This window comes from Octodon degus, unplaced genomic scaffold, assembly GCF_000260255.1.
Source record: "Octodon degus isolate 3935 unplaced genomic scaffold, OctDeg1.0 scaffold00022, whole genome shotgun sequence".
In the NCBI taxonomy this organism is placed as follows: domain Eukaryota; kingdom Metazoa; phylum Chordata; class Mammalia; order Rodentia; family Octodontidae; genus Octodon; species Octodon degus.
In genome coordinates this window covers 23,412,302-23,418,526 of record NW_004524598.1, presented here as the reverse complement: position 1 = coordinate 23,418,526, position 6,225 = coordinate 23,412,302, and the positions used below count along the sequence as shown (strand labels likewise).

General features: G+C 38.0%; 1 protein-coding gene and 1 pseudogene across 3 annotated transcripts in view; one reads left to right on the top strand and one right to left on the bottom strand.

Annotated features, from left to right (window-relative positions):
- Wdr27 (WD repeat domain 27) overlaps nt 1-6,225 on the top strand; it is a 289,190-nt gene that overhangs the window by 248,698 nt on the left and 34,267 nt on the right. The gene's annotated exons all lie outside the window — the stretch shown is intronic.
- Nucleotides 4,922-5,894, bottom strand: LOC101583344 (annotated as a pseudogene).

Here is a 6,225-nt window from a genome sequence, read left to right as displayed (position 1 = left end):
ATATGCAGTATATTATTTGTTGAAACTGTACTTTCGATTTGATTTGAAACTGTCTCATTGCTATATGTTTATCAATAAAACTTTGAAAAGAAAAAAAAAAGAAATTGTAATGCCTCCTACCTTGTCTTTATTGCCCAGGATTGCCTTTGCTACTCTAGGTTTTTTTCTGGTCCCAAATAAGTTGAGGAATGATTTCTCTAGGTCTGTGAGGTATGTTTGTGGTATTTTGATACAGATTGCATTAAATCTGTATAACAATTTTGGGAGTATGGCCATCTTCACAATGTTGGTGCTTCATATCCAGGAGCATGGAATATCTTTCCATTTTCTGAAATCCTCTACGATCTCTTTTTTCAGAGTACTGTAATTTTCATTGAGTAGATCTTTGACTTCTTTAGTTAGATTAATTCCTAGGTATTTCATTTTTCGTGGTGCTATTGTAAAAGGTATTGTTTCTCTAATTTCCATCTCAGTGTGTTTGTTATCTGTGTAGAGGAATGCTATTGACTTTTGGGTATTGACTTTGTATCCTGCTATGCTATTGAATTTGCGTATTAATTCTACTAGATTCTTGGCAGAGTTTTTAAGGTCTTCCATGTAGAATATCATGTCATCTGCAAGTAATGATAATTTAACTTCTTTACCCATTCTTATTCCTTTTATTTCTCTTTCTTGTCTAATGGCTGTAGCTGATTCCAGAACTGTATTGAATAGGAGGGATGATAGAGGACATCCTTATCTTGTACTAGATCTGAGAGTAAAGGATTTTATTTTTTCCCCATTTAGAATTATGTTAGTCATTGGATTGTCAAAGATGGCTTTCATCAGATTGAGGTAGTTCTATTCTGATTTTCTGTAGGACTTTGAGAATGAATAAGTGTTGGACTAGGTCAAAAGCCTTTTCTGCATCAACTGTGATCATGTGGTTTTTTGATTTGGCTCTATTTTTGAAATAATGTATTACATTTATAGATTTGTGCATGTTGAACCATCCTTGCATCCCTTTGATGAATCCTACCTGGTCATGTTGCATAATCTTCTTGATGATTTACTGTATTCTATTTGCTAGGACTTTATTGAGGATTTTTGTATCTATGTTCATGAGGGAGTTGGTCTCTAGTTGTCTTTTTTAGTTACATCTTTCTCTAATTTTGCTATCAGTATAATACTTGCCTCCAGGAATGATTTTAGAAGGATTATTTCCTTTTCAATTTCACTGAAGTGTTTGAGGAGTATTGAGATTATATCCTCTACAAATTTCTTGTAGAATTCAACTGTGAATCCATCAGGACCTGGACATTTCTTTGATGGTGGGTTTTTTGAAATTAAATTTTGTATTTCATTGGCTGCTATTTGGTTATTGAGAGTTCTTATATCTTCTTGATTCAATTTGGTTAATTTGTACTTCTAGGAATCTTCCCATTTCTTGTGTATCTTCAATTCTGTGAGAGTAAAGAGTCTCAAAATAGCTGCTGATGATCTTCTGAATTTTCACATTATCTGTGTTAATGTCACCCTTTTCATTCCTTTGAATTTGAAATTTTCTTTCCTCTTTTTGATGAGATTAGCTAGGGGCTTATGAAGTTCATTTAATCTTTCAAAGAACCAACTATTTGACTCCTTAATTCTTTGTATTTTTTTGTCTAGATTGCATTAATTTATGTTCTGATCTGTATAATTTCCTCCTTTCTTTGCATGTTGGGCTTGGTTTGCTCTTTGTTTTCTAGATGTTGGAGGTGCGGCATTAGCATATTTATTTGTTCCCATTCTGTTTTCCTAATGTGTAAGTTCACAGCTATAAATTTCCCTCTAAAAACTGCTCTCACTGCATCCCATAAATTCCTGATGAGTTTTGCTTGAATTTTCATTGAATTGTAGATATTACTTAATTCTTTTTTAATTTAATCTGTAACCCATTGGTTACTGAGTTGGATGTTGCTTAATTTCCATGTATTTATGTTTTTTTGTGGTATCTTTTGCTATTTATTTTCAGTTTCATTGCACTCTGGTTAGATAATATGCATGGGATAATTTGTGTTTTCTTTCATAGACTTAAGCATGACCTATGGACTAGTATGTGGTCTATTTTAGAAAATGTCCTCTGTAGCTGAAAAAAATGTGTATTCAGATGTGGTTAGCTGGAATATGCTGTGTATGTCCACTAAGTCCATTTGTTCCAAGTTTTGGTTCAGCTCTGCTACTTCTTTGCTAATTTCTTGTCTGCTTGACCTATCCTTTTGGGATAAGGGGGTGTTAATGTCTCCTGTTAAGATTTTGGTGTTGGATATTAGATTTTTCATGTCCATTAAGATTTGTCCTATACAGTTGGGTGGTCCTGTGTTTGGTGTGTTCATATTTATGAGTGTTATCTCTTCCGCTTGAATTTTTCTCCCAACCAATATGTAGTGGCCTTCTTTATTTCATTTGATCATTCTTGGTTTGAAGTTGAGAGTGTCTGAGAACAGGATTGCTACCCCTGCTTTTTTTTCTGAGGTGCTGGGGCATGTTGTATTGTTTTCCATCCTTTGACTTTCAGGCTATGAATTTCTTTATGAGTTAAGTGTGTTTCTTGTATACAGCATATTGTTGGATTTGGCTTCCTAATCCACTGTGCCAGTCTGTTTCTCTTAATTGGTGAATTGAGTCTATTTACACTGATGGTTGTAATTGAGATGTATTGAATTATGATTGGCATGTTATTTACCTGCTGTTGTGTACCTCCTTTTCTCCTGTTTTTAATTGTTTGCCCTATTCTTTTTATATCGTTTGTACTTACTCTTTTCTCATTGATGCCTCTTAGTCTTACATTCTTCATCTTTGCATCATCTTACAGAGGTTGAATTATTTTTTCATGCATTGCAATTGTTTTTAAGAGATCCTTTCTTACCTTTTCACTAGCTGCAATGGTGTCCTCAAGATCTGAAGCTCTATCTTCACTTTCATTCAAGATGTTTTGCCAGTTAGTGATTGCGGCTTTAATTTCCTGTATATCTCTTTGAATCTGCTTCGTGCATTGTATTTGTTTCCTATTTTGCTCATTCAAGGATTCCATCATTTTTCTATTCTCCTCTATTTTTTTAAAATCAGTGTCTAGTTTAGAAGCACTTAGTAATTCTCTCATTATGCTTAGCATTTCTTTTTTTACTTTGGTGATTACTTCTGACCTGATATCCTGTATACCTTTCTGCAGTTGGTTCTTTACCTCAGCCACTATTATTTCAGAGATTTCAGGATTGTGATTTCTAATTTCTTCAATGCTGGTGTCTCCTGCATTTGTTTTGGGTGGGCTTGGGGCCTGCGGCTGCATTTTGCACCTTCTTTTTGTGATTTTGTATAACACTGTGCTCTGACCTTGGGTGTGGAGGCTTGGTGTGGTGGTTACCTTACCTCCTACCAATATTATTACCCAAGGGTGATTATGTGGTTAAGACGATTGTGGTGTTGTATTTATAGTACTAGAATTAGCATCACTTATAATAGGTAGTGAGATTTAGCACTCGACAAACTTTTGTAATTAATGGGTCTATATTTTAGAGTCTAAGGGCCAGCATCATGACTGTATATCTAAGAAGATATAAAATTGGGAATTTGTATTTAAATTAGTTCCCCTGAGATCTGTTTGATCACCTCCCCTTGATGTACCTGGAGACTTCCAGGCAGACTTTCATCCCAGTTACCTGTTGCCCCCTCTCTCAATCAAGAAACAGAGAGAGGATGCTCTCATAGATCTGAGTCTAGCAGTGAGTCTCAGCTTTCCAGGCCCAGGTCTACTAAGTTCAAACTCGTCCAGCTTGGCCTGGCTGGGGTCTGACTGCTGTGCTTGGCTTCTTCCTGCTGCAGCCTGGGGAAATGAGCCTGCTGTGCCCCACTGGCAAGCTGCTCTGCTCCTGGATTAGCTGGCTGAATCTTGCTCCTAGCAGCTGCTGTGAGTTCCACTGCAGGGTTCCACGCCAGGCCTGACTGGTGGCTCTAGGCTGGAAGTTCAGGCAGGGGGTGTGGCTTGTCCACTGGCTAGGTTGAGGGGGGGGGTAGGCTGGCGGGGCCTCCCTGCTTCTTATTAGCTATTTTTTTTACTTTCATTTTTATTTATTATTTGGGTTTGTGCATAAGAGAAACAATGTGATACTTAAGCTTCTATGTCTGATGAATGGTTTTTCACTTTTCCTTGTACTTTAATTTTTTTTTAATTTTCTTATCTATTTCTGCAAGGTTGATTTCATTACATTTCTAGCCCTGATTAGAAGATGAAAATTATAGCTCTATTTTGTTTGACCATTATACTTAATATTTTAATTTGTTAACTATTAATTTTAATGAAAAAAGTCTCTCAGTGTCAAATGTGTCTTTTCCCCGCTGAGCAGGGCGCCCTGCAGTGGGTATTGCTGAGCGGCGGCGCCGTCTCAGGTCTGACTTTGTATTTCCTGCCTGCGGGCTGGCACTGGGGTTTAAAAAAGCCATTTTCTCACTTTTCATCCTACTTTATCTGTTCCTTCTACATTTTCTTCTCTTACTGAAATATTTCATTTTTTTTTCATCAACAGTTGTGCTAAAAGTAAGGGATACTCTTTTTTTTTTTAGTTATTTCATATCTAAAATTCTTTAGTATCATGTCATTGCTGAGTGATAGTTTGGTTTGGTAACTTTTTAGATGGATATATAGTTATTGCTAACATTGAAACTATTACTCCACTGCCTTAGGTTATCCAATATCGATGACAAGGGATTTTCTTTTCTTTAAACATGATTTCCCCCACACTGCTTTTATTTTTGTCATCTGGATTCTATTAGTACTTTTTTTTTTCTTTTATAATTAAATTTTATTTTAGATTTTGGCTTTTAGAAATGAACCACATTTTTCCTAGTGTTGTGCTTCATTTCTCAGTTTATCATCAGTTCTGCCCTTCAACTTGGAAAATCACATCTAGAAAAAGACATCCAAGATGAAAGGAAGTGCAACCTTTTTAGGAAATGGTTTCTTCCTTGAAAGCTGATTGGCCAAGGCTTCTTTCACGTCTTTATTTCTAAGGCTGTAGATCATGGGGTTCAGCATGGGAATCACTGTCGTATAAAACAAGCTACCATTTTCCCTTGTTCCACGGATTCCTTGGATGGGGTCTTAGATACATGACAAAGAGTGTCACATAGAATATGGTGACAGCTGTCATGTGGGAGGCACAGGCAGAGAAGGCCTTGTGTCTGCCTGTTGTGGAGTGGATCCTAAGAATTGCATGGAAAATGTAAAAGTAGGAAAGAAAAATGAGGAAGAGAGAGAAGAAAAGGTTGCACCCAGCCACAACAAGCACGGACGTTTCTTTCCTGGAGGTGTCAGAACAAGCCAGCCTAATGAGTGGGGGGTCAGCACAGTAGAAGTGATTGATTTCACTGGGGCCGCAGAAGGCCAGGCTGTAGGTCCACATGGTCTCCATGAGGCCCGTGAGCGCTCCGTAGACGTAAGGCACCAGGACGAGCACCACGCACGCTCGCTTGGACATCCTGCTGCCATAGACCAGAGGGTTCCCAATGGCCATGTACCTGTCAAAAGCCATCACGGCCAGAATGTACATCTCCACATGCACCGAGGCAATGAAAAAGTAGCACTGGACCAGGCAGGCGGGGTAGGAAATGGTTTTCTTTGCTGACAAGAAAACCTCTAGCATCTTCGGAGTCACATTGAAAGAGAAGCAGAGATCCACAAAGGATAAGTGGCTGAGGAAGAAGTACATGGATGTGTGGAGCCGGGCATTAGCCATGATGAGGACAATCATGCCAGTGTTTCCCACCACAGTGACTGCGTAAACAGCCAGGAACAGCAGGAAGCCGAGGATCTCTAGTTCCTGGAAATTGGTCAGCCCCAGAAGGATGAACTCGGTCATTGTTGTAAAGATTGTCCCCATAGCTTCTTAAAATATTGTTGCAGGGGTTTTCCTTGAAGATGAAGTCACAATATATGTAGAGATGGAGCAGTGTCTGAAACACACACGTCTATCACAGGAAACTGCGGTTGTTTCTTCATCTGTGCTTCATCATATACAACCTTGAAGAAGGACAGTCCCACAATATTCCTTTTACTGTCTCTTGCTTTCATTCACCATACACTTCTTCTTGAACATCCACCATCTGCAGTGCAGTAGATTAGTTCACAGGTATCAGTATATATAGTTAGTCAGGGTGAGAATCTTTCCAATTAACTGCTAGATTAAAAAATCTTCTGAAGATTCTCAGGAT